Source organism: Staurois parvus, unplaced genomic scaffold (assembly GCF_062004578.1).
Source record: "Staurois parvus isolate SC_StPar_1 unplaced genomic scaffold, SC_StPar_1.0 ptg000403l, whole genome shotgun sequence".
In the NCBI taxonomy this organism is placed as follows: Eukaryota; Metazoa; Chordata; class Amphibia; order Anura; family Ranidae; genus Staurois; species Staurois parvus.
In genome coordinates, this window is record NW_028318199.1 from 2,464,165 (window position 1) to 2,479,207 (window position 15,043).

At 37.9% G+C, this 15,043-nt stretch overlaps 1 long non-coding RNA gene across 1 annotated transcript in view; it reads left to right on the plus strand.

The window, feature by feature from the left end:
- Positions 1–5,070: 5,070 nt before the first annotated feature.
- Positions 5,071–15,043, plus strand: part of LOC149455106 (uncharacterized) — a 314,168-nt gene continuing 304,195 nt past the window's right edge. Inside the window, exon 1 of the long non-coding RNA XR_016314101.1 lies at positions 5,071–5,205. This is a non-coding gene — a long non-coding RNA (uncharacterized LOC149455106). The remainder of the gene's footprint in view (positions 5,206–15,043) is intronic.

A 15,043-nucleotide genomic window follows, 5' to 3' on the forward strand; every position in this document is an offset into this window, starting at 1 on the left:
GGAAAAATATGCTGGATATCTATACTGATATGTACTGGGTAATGTGTTAGGAAAGTAAGGATGCCCCATTGTTTGATGAAAATGATCAACCTACAGATGACTGAATTCAAGCGCACCCCTCAAATCGAAGTGAAAAAGTGATGCAGGAGGCTAGTCCATTTTGCTGAAATATCATTGCACCAACTCAAAATGGTACTCAGTACTTTTTATAGCCCCACGTGCTTGTATGCATGCCTGACAAAGTCGGGGAATGCTCCTAATGCGACAACGGATGCTGTCCTGGGGTATTTACTCCCAGATCTGAACCAGAGCATCACTAGCTCCTGGATAATCTCAGGGTGCAACCTGGTGGCATCAGATGGAGCGAAAAATTATATCCCAGAGGTGCTCTATTGGATTTAGGTCATACGAGCATGGGGGCCATGTTGGAGATACAACAGCATGTACTATATAGTATTGTGTGTTAATATCACTTGACCAGTAGATGGCACTGTACACTAAGGTTACTAGTTATGCATATGTGTAAAACTTGTTGGTTCTCTCTCTTCCTTTTTCTCTTTTCTCTCTCTTCAAAACCAAGATGTCTGCTGAAATGTTTTCTGTATGTTTGCAACTTAAGCCACACAAGTAAAACAGTGTTCTGCCTCATCACAAGCTACCAGTGTCTTCTCTAACACATAACCAACAGGCCATTCATTGATATCAATTCCTTCTTCTTCCAGGAACTGCCTGCATACTCTCGCCACAGGAGGCCTGGCATTGGCATGCACCAGGAGGAACCCAAGACCCACTGCACCAGCGTAGGGTCTGTGAATGGGTCCAAGGATTTCATCCCGATACCTAATGGCAGTCAGGGTTGTCGCAAACGTGCGCATCAGAGATGGACGCGGTTCAACCATTTTGTTAGGCATCTCCATTTTCTCCCCTCATCTTTCCCCCCTCCCTTCCTGAGAGGCCCAGTGACATGTGGCCAGTATGTGTGTCAGTTAGCAATGTCACTGGAGGGTCATAGGAGCCCCCAAGAGAGTTGGAGTCTCACTGACCAAAGAACCTGTGTAATTTCACACCTAGTAAAAAGATAACATAGCCTTCCCAGGAGTTCAAGGCATTCCCAAAAAGCACATACCAGATAATATTTTTAAAAGACCCATTTTTCCCCTATGTCTCATATCTTGGAATATGAGAGACATACATAAAAGCCGGACATATCAGATGGACGATGAGCAGGCGAACAGTTTTGATGGGTCACTCGCCATGTCTCGGGCGCACGGGAAAGCAGAGAAATAGATCTCGCGAACCGTTTAGCAAACAACTTCATAATTCATATCTGGTCAATCCTCAAAATTGTCTGCATAATAATCTACCCGCAGGTGGGAGGTCCCTGGTGCAGATGGAAGGTTATGGGCCAGAATATGAGTTATGAAAGATGTTGGCTCCAGTTTAGGGCTCCGCCTGACGATTCCTCCCTAAACAGGGGATTGGTTCTTGACTTCAGAACCACCCCCGGCTGGGGAACACAAAAGAGGTTGTCAGGCCTAAGAAAGTTAAGTTGAAGACATCTCCCATTTTTTTCCATCGTAACACAGGGAGATCAAAGCCCTTCTGCTCAGAAACTTGATCTGCTTACATCCAAGGCTTAATGGCAAGTATCTTAACCCTTTAACCTCTCCCTGATATCTCATTGCTGTGCCGCTAGTCTCTGTATGTATGTATGTATGTGTATATATATATATATATATATATATATATATATATATATATATATATATATATATATATATATATATATATCTCTTAGTTACATCTTTTTCTGTAAATATTTTTATTGCACCCGTTTTGACCTCTTAGTAATAAATCTTTCTTTCTAAAAGTGGTGAACTGTTTCTATAGCTCTTAATTGCAATTTACGAATCCCTGCCTTTAAAGAGAATGCTACTGTGTTTGTTTGAACCTCTGAACCTCTGCGGCCGTTTTATACAGACGATTATATCAACCATTATAGTGTTATAGCTGAACGCCGAGTTTCCTCTTTCTCTGATCAAAAAGGAGGGGGTGGCAGTGTGAAGGGTTATTTGCGTAATTAACCTGACCCAGTAACAATCGATTCAGGCTTCTGGCACATCGATCGGTTTCCATTAGCTGGAAAATCGTTGTGCAAGGTGCAGCTGGGTGTGGCATTGTTACGCTCGTCACATCACAGTTGTAGATCGGTTAGCCCTTCGGTCGCAAATTTGGTGAGAAGGTCTGGGGTCTGACGCCGCGATCATGACATATTGGTGGCAGCGGTGGGATTCGAACCCACGGCTCCGAATTGCCGCTACCAACATGCGACAATTCCACGACTGCGACGTCTAATAGGTCACAAACGTGGCGTCAGACCCCAGACCTTCTCACCAAACTCATGACCGAAGGACTAGCCAATCTAAAACCACGATGTGACGTGTGTAACAATGCCACGCCCAGCTGCACCCTGCACAACGATTTTCCAGCTAATGGACCACAATCGATGTACCGCAGCCTGGGCGATTGTTACTAGGTCAGGTTAATTACGCAACTAACCCTCCACACTGCCACCACCTCCTTTTTGTACAGAGAAAGAGGAAACTCGCGTTATCAGTTATAACACTATAATGATTGAAATAATCGTCTGTATAAAACGGTCCACAGGTCGGTTATACAGAGGTTTGCACAAACCGTAGCGTCTCTTTAGAGGCAGGAATTCGTGAGTTGCAATACAGAGCTATAGAAACAGTTCAACACTTTCAGAAATATTTATTACTAAGAGGTCAAAAGGGTGCAATAAAAATATTTACAGAAAAAGATGTAACTAAGATATGTATATAAACATACAGAGACTAGCAGCACAGCAAAGAGATATCAGGGAGAGGTTAAGGGTTAAGATACTTGCCATTAAGCCTTGGATGTAAGCAGATCAAGTTTCTGAGCAGAAGGGCTTTGATCTCCCTATGTTACGATGGAAAAAATGGGAGATGTCTTCAACTTAACTTTCTTAGGCCTGACAGCCTCTTTTGTGTTCCCTAGCAAGGGGTGGTTCTGAAGTCAAGGACCAATCCCCTGTTTAGGGAAGAATCATCAGGCGGAGCCCTAAACTGGAGCCAACATCTTTAGTAACTCATACTCTGGCCCATAACCTTCCATCTGCACCAGGGACCTCCCACCCGCGGGTAGATTATTATGCAGACAATTCTGAGGATTGACCAGATATGAATTATGAAGTTGTATGCTAAACAGTTCGCGAGATCTATTTCTCTGCTTTCCCGTGCGCCCGAGACATGGCGAGTGACCCATTAAACTGTTCGCCTGCTCATCGTCCATCTGATGATATGTCCGGCTTTTATGTATGTCTCTCATATTCCAAGATATGAGACATAGGGGAAAAATGGGTCTTTTAAAAATGTTATCTGGTGTGTGCTTTTTGGGAATGCCTTGTACTCCTGTGAAGGCAATTTTATCTTTTTAAGAGGTGTGAAATTACACAGGTTCTTTTGTCAGTGAGACTCCAACTCTCTTGGGGGCTCCTATGGCCCTCCAGTGACATTCCTAACTGACACACATACTGGCCACATGTCGCTGGGCCTCTCAGGAAGGGAGGGGGGAAAGATGAGGGGAGAAAATGGAGATGCCTAACAAAATGGTTGAACCGCATCCATCTCTGATGCGCACGTTTGTGACAAGGGTGCCATTGTCTAGCCTGTAAAGGTCTGTGCATCCCTCCATGTACATTCCTCCCCAGACCATCACTAACCCAAAACCAAAACAGTCATGCAGATCGATGTTACAGGCAGCACAATGTTCTCCACGGCTTCTCCAGACCCTTTCATGTCTGTCACATGTGCTCAGGGTGAACCTGCTCTCATCTGTGAAAAGCACAGGGCATCAGTGGCGGACCTGCCAATTCTGGTGTTCAATGGCAAAAGCCAATCCAGCTCTATAGTGCCGGGCAGTGAACACAGGGCCCACTAGAGGATGATGGGCCCTCAGGTCATCCTCATGTAGTTTGTTTCTGATTGTTTGATCAGATACATTCACACCAGTGGCCTGCTGGAAGTAATTTTGTAGGTCTCTGGCAGTGCTAATCCTGTTACTCCTTGCACAGAGTAGTAGATGCCGGCCCTGATGATGGGTTAAGGACCTTCTACGGCCCTGTCCAGCTCTCCTATAATAACTACATGTCTTCCAGAATCTCCTCCATGCTCTTGAAGCTGTGCTGGGAGACACAGCAAACCTTCTGGCACTGGCACGTATTGATGTGCCATCCCGGAGGAGTTGGACTGCTTGTGCAACCTCTGTAGTGTTCAGGTATCTCCTCACGGTACCAGTAGTGATACTGATCCTAGCCAAATGCAAAACTAGTAAAAAAACAGAAAAGAGTAGCAAAAAAAATGTCAGTGGCCTCCACCAGTAAAACCATTCCTGTTTTGGGTCTCATTGTTGCCCATCTAGTGCACCTGATGTTAATTTCATTAACACCAAAGCAGCTGAAACTGATTAACCCCCCAACTGACCAGATCAACATCCCAGGAGTTTAATTGACTTGAAACTATACTCTGATTAAAAAGTGCTCCTTTAATTTTTTTTGAGCAGTGTATATATATGTGCTTGGGGTTAAATGTGAAATCCTAAATCTGTAAAAAAAAAAAAAAAAAAAAAGACTAATCTGATTTTTAACAGTACATCTTAAATCAAAAAGATAAATATATATCGTGGTTTGTTTTTTTTTCTTAATTTTTCATCAAACTATGGGGCATCCTTACTTTCCTAACACATTACCCAGTCCATATCAGTATAGATATCCAAATTTTTTTTTTCCATTTAATTTTGTGTTTTTTGAGTTACCTTTTCAAGTCATGTCAGTGCAGGCCACAGATTAATCTGATTTAGAACTTCTTGTCTTTTTAGGCAGGTTTGAGACAAACTAGCATATCAAAATGAATATATAGCTGCAGGTTATTAGATGACCTCAAGAAAACAATCTAAGCTTAGTGTGCATGATCTATATACACTTTTGAAATTATGAGGTCTTATGATTCTATATTTGTTCTCATCAGATTGCTTGTAATGAAGTCAAGAAGCTTGTGGCTGTTTTTGCTGCTGTTCGTGGTCTCCTTGTCGGCCACATGGGGATGGATGGATTCTAATGGGAGCAGAAGGTTGAATTCCACTACGGGAAGGTTACAATTGGAGGTAAATGATTTATTGAAATGTACTTTATCCTAGGCATTCATAATCTGATCCCAATCTAAAACCAAATATATATATATATATATATATATATATATATATATATATATATATACTGTATATAACATTTTTTTTTTAAATGCTGCCACTGAATGGCAGATTTGACTTCTTTAATGTGGTGGCAAAATAGACACTTTGTTAATTAATTTTGACAGTTTACTTTGAAAATAATCTGCTATAGCTGAAATGGCATTGATGACAAGGCACACAATTGTTTGTAAACATATGAGGCACTACATATTGACTGATTTCTTTAAAATTGTATATGTTTAACAAAACTGTAAAATTTTACACACGTTAACTACACAAAACAGAAAAATAATACAATACATGATCATCTACTGAGGATAGGATAATACAATACGTTATCATCCATCAAAGATAATTCAAATATACATAGCAGGGACAATGCCCATTTTACTCACAAAATGCACATTATACTTACTAGATGATGGTAAGCTACTCAGTGGCAGTGTTCAAATAACCTAGAACATTCTATGTATTTAATTATTTAATATACTTTAAATGTTGTTTCAATATGTTTAGTAGCAACTGACCTTTTGGTAATCGTGAGGAAGCATATCTTAAAGCTTGGGAAATGCGTTGAGTTCAAGTGTGCGTATCAATAAACTATCTATTGAAATCTAATCATAAGTCTGACAGGAATTGTCCCTGCTATGTACAGTATAATTGAATTATCCTTCACAGAAAATAAAGTATTTACTTGTAAAGGGAGTCATTGCATTGTATTTTCTGTTTTTGTTTTAACAAGAGTGAAGCATTTTACCATTTTATCTTAACCTCCTTGGCGGTATGATTATTTTCGATTTTTGGTGCTGAAAGCATTATTTTGCATGGACATTTGGCGTTTTATATTGTAGGCCTGTAATTTTTTAGGAATAACTCACTGAAATCTGTCCGAACAAGAGTCTAGTAAACATCCCGGGTAGGATAAAACTTGAAACACAAAATCATAAATTATAATTTAATAAATAATCATAAAAAATAATATAATAAATTTAATTCAATAATATAATCAAACCAAAAACACTGAAATTTGAAATATAGCGCCAAGTTCGCACATCACTGAGCAAAGTCGCAAAATCGTTTTCAGTGTCTGATGACGAATTTCACCACGAATCATTATCACTCAATTCTGCAAGTGGTTCTGATTTACTATCACTGTTCTCTAGCAGGTCTAAAACCACTTTTGACCTAAAGGGACGCTTTTTGGACGCCATGGACGTTTCTCAGTTTCCAGGCAGGAAGAACAGTAAAAATGCAGACAGGGCACAGGGCAAAGCACTAGGGACAAAATGTATGTGAAATGCTTTGATACAGTAATGTTTTAATATGTGATTTTAGTGAATGTCACTTTTTGTTATTTTTAAATTTCCCGCCGTTCCGTCCCCCGTACGTCCCGACGCTCGCAGGGGACGGAACCCAGATGACAGATGCCGGCATCCGCCGGATTACATTGCCGGGGACACTGCAGGAGGGACATCGTGGGAGCGCAGGACAAGGTAAGTGATCGAGGGATCGCAGAGCAGCACCGCATGGTAAGCCCGAGTGTAGCTCAGGGTTACCGCTTGTAGTACTGAAACTTTACCCCGAGCTACACTCGGGAATACCACCAACGAGGTTAATAAGAAACATACAATTTTTAAAGAATATATAGTGCCTCAAAAGTCCAGCTATGTGTGTTCAGCTATTTTGGCTACCTTTGCTTTATATTTTGAAAATATGCTACAGTTATTTATTGAGAAGCGTATTAATGTTCATAAGCAAATATTACAGGTTTCATTTTTGCAGAAATTTTAATGCAAAATCAACTAGTTTCTGCAAATTTCTACATCTGGCTAAATGAATTTGATTAACTGAAAAAGGCAACATTGTGGGGAGCTTGAGATCCGTTTTAAATATTTTAAGGGTGTTTGACTTGCTCCATAGTATTTTGTTTGTGCTTGGATTGTTCATTTGGTGGTGTATTTTGTTGTTACTTGGGGTGTTTTAGACCATGGGTGTGAAATATTTGAAAATGATGCCATGGGAAGTTTAAAGAGGTTGTGTAATGTAATGTAGGGTTTTTGGTGTGCTTTTTGTTATTTGATGTATCGTAAAATAAAAAGGTAAACTACATATATATATTAAAAAAAAATAGAGAAAAAAGCTAAACTTCATTTTTTTTCACTTTAAAATGTTCAAAAGGAAGCAAAATATACAAAACAGATCAAGTTTTATATATTTTAATATTTTTTCATCATCACACATGCAATAAAAAAAAATCCAAAAAAGGGAAAACATTTATTTTACATTTTTGCCCTTTCCTCTTTGTTTTTGTTTACATTTTGGATATTTTTTATATGGAAATCACATTGTTTTCAATGGTGTCTGGAGTAATTTTGGAAAATGTTCCTGTACTACATTAAAGAGATTCCAGTGTGATTTTGGCCCCATAGAATGCAAGCCCTATCATACTTGCATCCAAGTAGTACTACATTATCGCACTGAAAGTCAGATCAATGTACGATTGTTAAGTTGGCCATTGGGCAGTCTATCTAATGGATCATGGATTTTCACCTCAATAAACAACTAAAGGACCACAAAGGCCAGGCTGACAATGTGACAAGTGGTCAGTGCTGGGGAGGAGGGGGGGATGGGTCGTGGTGGCGATTGGGCTGATACTTGACTGACCAAACAAATAAAAATGGATGATTTCACCATATGGTATTGCGCTCCTTATTAATTGATATCTCTTTAAGTACTTATAATCCCAAAATAAATAATCATATATTTCCTAGTGATCAAATATACAAAAATTGTTTAAACATAAATTCATAACTTTATCATAAATTCATATATAATAATAACTAGATATATAAAACATATTATTAATCCATATCCGTGATTATATAATTAATTAATTGTGAATCATAATTGGTGAAAAAATAATAATTAAAAAAAATATTTTGTGAATAAATACTCATATAAAATTAATTTATTAATTTAGTGCAAAAACAGTCACAATAATCAAAAAAAAAAAAAATATATATATATATATATATATATATATATATATATATATATATATAGTGACTCTGTGCTATATTTATTCTTCAATCCGTGACTGATTGTGAATCCGTGACTGTGTTGTGAATCCTCCAATTAGTGCAGATGTTAGCTCACCTCCTTATCTGCCTACAATTAGGCTATATGCGCTTTTGGTTCACCTCCTTTGGAACCTGCTTGATTAAGATTTCTCCTCTTTCGATTGTGGAACAGGGATATCCTTTAGCACTGATTATCCCCTCTGGGATTAATCCCTCCTCCCGGTGATACAAGCCCCTATACTCTACTCTCCATGCGTCTCTCCACATGCAGGAAAAAAAATGCCAAACATAGTGTTTTTTCCTTTTTAAAACACTGCTTTATTCCTTCCAAGTAGTACACTCACATATAGTGAAAACGATATCAGGCAATCCAGTAAGTAGCGAATCCTCCACCGACCATTGAGTCATGCACCCGCCGTCTGTCAAACAATCCGGCTATCTCCGAGTGACGTGGGGCTGCCACGTCACTCGGAGATAGCCGGATTGTTTGACAGACGGCGGGTGCATGACTCAATGGTCGGTGGAGGATTCGCTACTTACTGGATTGCCTGATATCGTTTTCACTATATGTGAGTGTACTACTTGGAAGGAATAAAGCAGTGTTTTAAAAAGGATAAAACACTATGTTTGGCATTTTTTTTTCCTGCATGTGGAGAGACGCATGGAGAGTAGAGTATAGGGGCTTGTATCACCGGGAGGAGGGATTAATCCCAGAGGGGATAATCAGTGCTAAAGGATATCCCTGTTCCACAATCTAAAGAGGAGAAATCTTAATCAAGCAGGTTCCAAAGGAGGTGAACCAAAAGCGCATATAGTCTAATTGTAGGCAGATAAGGAGGTGAGCTTACAACTGCACTAATTGGAGGATTCACAACACAGTCACAGATTCACAATCAGTCACGGATTGAAGATTAAATATAGCACAGAGTCACTACATATATATATTTTTTGATTATTGGGACTTTGTTTTTGCACTAAATTAATCAATTACTTTTATATGAGTATTCACAAAATATTTTTTTTAATTATTATTTTTTCACCAATTATGATTCACAATTAATTATATAATCACAGATATGGATTAATAATATGTTTTATATATCTAGTTATTATTATATATGAATTTATGATAAAGTTATGAATTTATGTTTAAACAATTTTTGTATATTTGATCACTAGGAAATATAGGATTATTTATTTTGGGATTATAAGTACTTAAAAAGATATCAATTAATAAGGAGCGCAATACCATATGGTGAAATAATTTATGTACACAGTGGTAGTTATGTGTTGGGTGTTTGCGATCCAGTAATATCAAGGACATATTTTGTCCTGATTTGTGCCTTAAGGTGGATATTTAGTAGATACTGCTTGGCTCGCAAGATTTATATAGATTTGCTTGTGGTAATAAATAAAAATGGATGAATGTCTTTAGCTCTGCTAAAGAGCAAAGTTTTCATAGCTATAGGGGACATTTACAGTCACAATGCTTCAGCTGCCAAATAAATGCACTCCTAGCCAGAACAGCATCATTTGTATGCATATGTGTAACCGCACAATGGTAAAGCCCACCAGTGTGCTACATATGTGTATGGCCAGTGGGAAGATTGTCTGCAATATAAATTTTCGGTTTTGTTGGAAACCAAACTATAACTCTCTTGCGTTTCCCTAAACGGACAGTTATCTTACCTCTATTTTTAAATGGACAGACCTCTTTGCCCAGTTTCTATGCTCCTATGGTCCTATGTGCCACTTTGCTCTCTATAATATAGGAGAATGGAATAGGGGAATTGCAGTGCCATCCCCCAGAAGATGTCTGTTGCTTGCCATATTAAAAAAAAAAAAAAGTATATTATCTTTACTAGGTGGTATTGTTGCACACATGCACTTGTAGGAAGATGGTGGACGTCTTGTGAGTGCGACAATATCAACCGGTAAAGATTTTAAAATATTTTAGCAGGGATGTAAAAATTGAATGTGGAGATTGACCCATGATACCTCGTGGCAAGTGAGTTCTACCTCTCTGGCCTGTAGAAGGTGAAACTCACATTCTGGTGGTCATTTTTGCAGCTTACTTCATTCTGGTCTGCTATATAGTCTATATCCTTCTGACAAACCCCCACAATAGTATACTCCCTGCATCTTTCTAACTATTTCCTGACAAAACACCATCTCTCTGGAAAAATCTCACTTTTTTTCTTAATGGTAGCCAGGACAGTAATCTTTGGGCGTTGAGCATTCACTGCACCTCCCTTCCTATGGTAATAAGTGGACAATATGCAATATCTGAAGCACATAAAGGAGCTAATGGAAAGCCTATATGACCATCATGGCCAATTCTATGACATATGGAGCCCCTGGATATAATACTGTACTACAGCTCAATTTTGAGAGGTGCTAGCCCCGTAAACCTAGTTGTGGAGATTGACCCAGGATACATTGTGGCAAGTGAGTGCTACCTATCTGGCCTCTGCCTTCCCCACCCCCCAACACCCTTTTTCCAGTAGTTTCCTTTTTTCCTCATTTTATTTCTCTATTTATTTGCTGTACCTTCTGCCGCTACTTGATTTTCTGTTTTCTTCAAAGGATACATCACTGCCTCCAATGATGAATTCCTACCATAGTACACCTATTGAATTATTTAAACTTGTCCTTCCACTAAATTAGTGAGCTACCTCTCCCTAAATAGTATATGCTATTTGGCCTTGACTCTGATGGCACTTATCCTTTGATCTGTATGACTACTGTATTGCCATATAACGTTGGAAAAGGTTCTGTAATATAATCATTGAAAAAAAAAAGCAAAAAAACTTCCAATTACAATTTAAATTACTTGGTGTATACAAAAATAGCAAACTATGCAGATTCATGCTGCATGCATTTAGAGGTGAGAAACCTATTAGTCCTGGATCCCAGTTATTTTAAGAGTTTTGAGATTATAAAATCCATGCTAATGGCAATCATACTTCTTACAAAATAATTTCATTGCAAATATGTGTTAGACAAAAGTATATGTTGTTAGACATGAAAGCTCTATTGCAATCAGAAAATATCATTTTCCAGGTGCTGTGGTATAGACTACAAATATTACCTGAAAACTATCTTGTTTTTTACAATACCATTGGCTTTCTTGTTTTTTACAATACTACAGGGTTTCTTCAGTATGTTGTGTACTCTCTCCCCCGCCCTTGTTGTGGTTTGTGTTTTTTTTTTTTTTTTTATTCCTTAAAGCCCCTTGCCTATTAGCACAAAAAATAGGAATTTTTAATTTGACAGATTCCCTTCCATAGATTTTTTAATAGAGTTTTTAGTTTCAGCATCCAAACTTCTTTGAAGTTCATCAGACCCTGCTCAAATTTAACCCAGGGCAGTCTGAGTCATCACTAATCTTGAGCAAAGATAAACCGTGTCCCACATAGCAGTGTTTACCTAGTTCACCCAACCTTGAAGGCCTTAAAAATATGTAAGCCCAACATTTCATATTACTGATGTGCCTGCTGTACTATGTACTTGTATGAAAAAGTAACCTGTTCTTTTGTATTGCTTCCTTTTTGTGTAAAATACCTGGTGTTCTTCCAGTCCCTCTGTTTTCCTATTAAAACCTGACCACACTAGGCAGGAGAGCACAGCATTATCATCTTTCTGGCTGTGCTGGCAATTCAGCATGCTCTCCTCCACTGATCAGAATTCTGCTAAAACTCCCCCTCTGCACAGCCTTTCACTAGAAAAAACAGTGTTCTGCTGTTTCTCCTCCCCTAGGTCTTATGCAGGTAAGAACAGAGGGTATGTGATCAGGTATAAAAAAGGAAAAAATGTATTTTTTTTTAATATCTATACACAAATGCTTTGCCTTTCATTTACATTTTAAATGGAATGGGTTGTTTTACAAGGCGAGAGCCATACACTGCCTGCTCATTTCCCCCACTACTGCTCTTATCTGTTGAATATGCCCAATGACACACACCAAACACACACACCTACTCTGTCTTACCAGACTTGGGACAGAACATTGCCATCCAACACCTTTCCCCATCTTTGTTAATGGAAATAACACCTGAGAAAGGAGGCGGCATCACAATACACTGCATTCCACTTGAACAAAAAAAATAATAAAAGGCAGGGGGCCCAGGGGGGTGGACAGCAGTGCATATTGTGATCCATCTGGATATTAATAGGCAGATCCAATTGTCCAGTGCCCTACTTCTAAACACACATCATATCATAGAAAAAGAGCCACATAACAATGCCATTAGCGAGAATATGTACATATAAAATTACTACAGCCAATGATTCAATGAATTGTTGGTGACACGAGTATATCAGTATAAGGCGTATTAATCATTCAAGACCTAGTGATTGCAACAAGTACCCATAGCAACCAATATATAAACAAAGGAATGTCGCAGCCTTTAGTCCCACTATTTTCCCCCTACCTGCTGCTATCAGTTACATTAGAAAGGTAATTAGAAATGTAATCTTGGCTCACTATTGCAAAACCATTTAAATATAAAGGGACCGAGGAGGACAAGGATCAGAAGGGAAATAAATGGAATTATTTTTTTAACAAATCACATATACACTATACTATTTCTTTTAGACCCATTGGCATTGTAGCTTTTAATAAATAAATCCAGCTACTTTCCTGTATTGAAATTTTATACATCCCTATCCCAATGGGGTCCCTGTACATCAATCTGGAAATAGGAAGCATCAAAGGTATCAATTAGTCTCATGATGGCCGATCAGGGTGGTTATTTCTTCATTTTGTGTTGGATAAATATGATCATATAGTGTATGCATTCCCTGAAACCTTTCTTTTTTTTGTCTTTATGACACAGAAGACACCACATTTAGAATACATTAAAAAGATAATTCCTTGGTATGATATAATACAAGGATAGAATACCTTTCTATTCACAATACCAGTTTATCACTTCAGGTACACATGGGCATTCACTGCAACTGTCACATTTAAAAAAAACATGGTATGGTAAAAATATTGCCTCATTCTGATCCTTGATAGTAATTCCTGATTAATTTATTCTAAATAGATGTTAAAAATTATGTAAACAGTCTGCACTCCTGAGATGATGTGATGATCAGTGTGACCAATCCAAACCAATTAAGCAAAACACCAAACGTGCTATACACTGTTCAATCTGAAAACATTAGAACAATAACCATTGAGTCTTAACAACTTGCCCTCCTGAGGATTTACCCCCCTTAATGACCAGGCCTCTTTTTGCTACTCAGCGCTGCACTAATTCAACTGATAATTGCGTGGTCATGCAATGCTGTACCCAAATGAAATTTTACGTCCTTTTTTCACACAAATAGAGCTTTCTTTTGGTGGTATTTGATCACCTGTGCGCTTTTTATTTTTCGCGCTATAAACAAAAATAGACTTTCGGCTATAAAAAATATATAGTAAACTCTAAGTTAGTTATAAATTTATGCCAAAATGCATTCTGCTACATGTTTTTGATAAAAAAAAATATCCCAATAAGTGTATATTGATTGCTTTGTGTGAAAGTTACAGCGTCTACAAACTATGGTATAGATATTGCAATTTACACCATTTTTTTGCTATACAGCACTGCACTAGTTTAACTCAAAATTGCACAGTCATGCAATACGGTACATAAATGAAATGTATGTCCTTTTTTTCACAAATAGAGCTTTATATTGGTGGTATTTTATCATCTGTGCGCTTTTTATTTTTGGCGCTATAAACAAAAAAAGTTTTAAGAAAAAAAGTTTTTGAAAAAAACAATATTTTCTCATTTCTGTCATAAAAAATTTCCCAAAAAACTAAATTTTTGTCATAAATTTAGGCCAAAATGTATTCTGCTACATGTTTTTGGTTAAAAAAAATCCCAAAGAGTGTATATTGATTGCTTTGTGTAAAAGGTATAGCTTCTGCAAACTATGGTATACAGTAGATAATTAAATTTACACAGCTTTTCCTTTCTGACTGCTCATCACATTTCTTGAGGTGCTAAAATACCAGGACAGTACAAACACCCCCAAATTACATGTTTTCAGAAAGTAGACACCCTAAGCTATCTGCTGAAAGTCATATTGAGTCCATGGAAGATTTATTTTTTTTTCCACAAGTTTCTGGAAAATGACAAACTTTTTTTTTTTTTTTTACACAAAGTTGTCATTTAAATTATATATTTCTCACACAAGTCATGGGTATATGTGGAATTACACCCCAAAATACATTCTGCTACTACTGAGTGTGGGGATACCACATGTGTGAGACTTTTGGGAGCCTAGCCACATACAGGAGCCTGAAATCCAATGACCACTTTGAAAGCCTGAAGGTGAGCAACTTCCTCATTTCATTTCCTAACTACCTATCACAGTTTCGAAGGCCCTGAAATTCCAGGATAGCACCACCATCCCCCCCCAAATTACCCCTTTTTGGAAAGTAGACATCCCAAGTAATTTAAAAAGAGGCATGATGAGCATTTTGCAGATCTCATTTTCTTCTCACAAGGTTTTGAAATATAAAAAAAGAAAAAAATGTTTTTGTTTTTTTTTCTTCAATTTTCAAAAACTTGTGGCAACAAACGAGATATGCAAAATACTCACCATGCTTCTGATCAAATTCCTTGGGATAGTCAAGAAGTGTAATGAGGAAATAAAGCCCTTTAAAAGCCTGA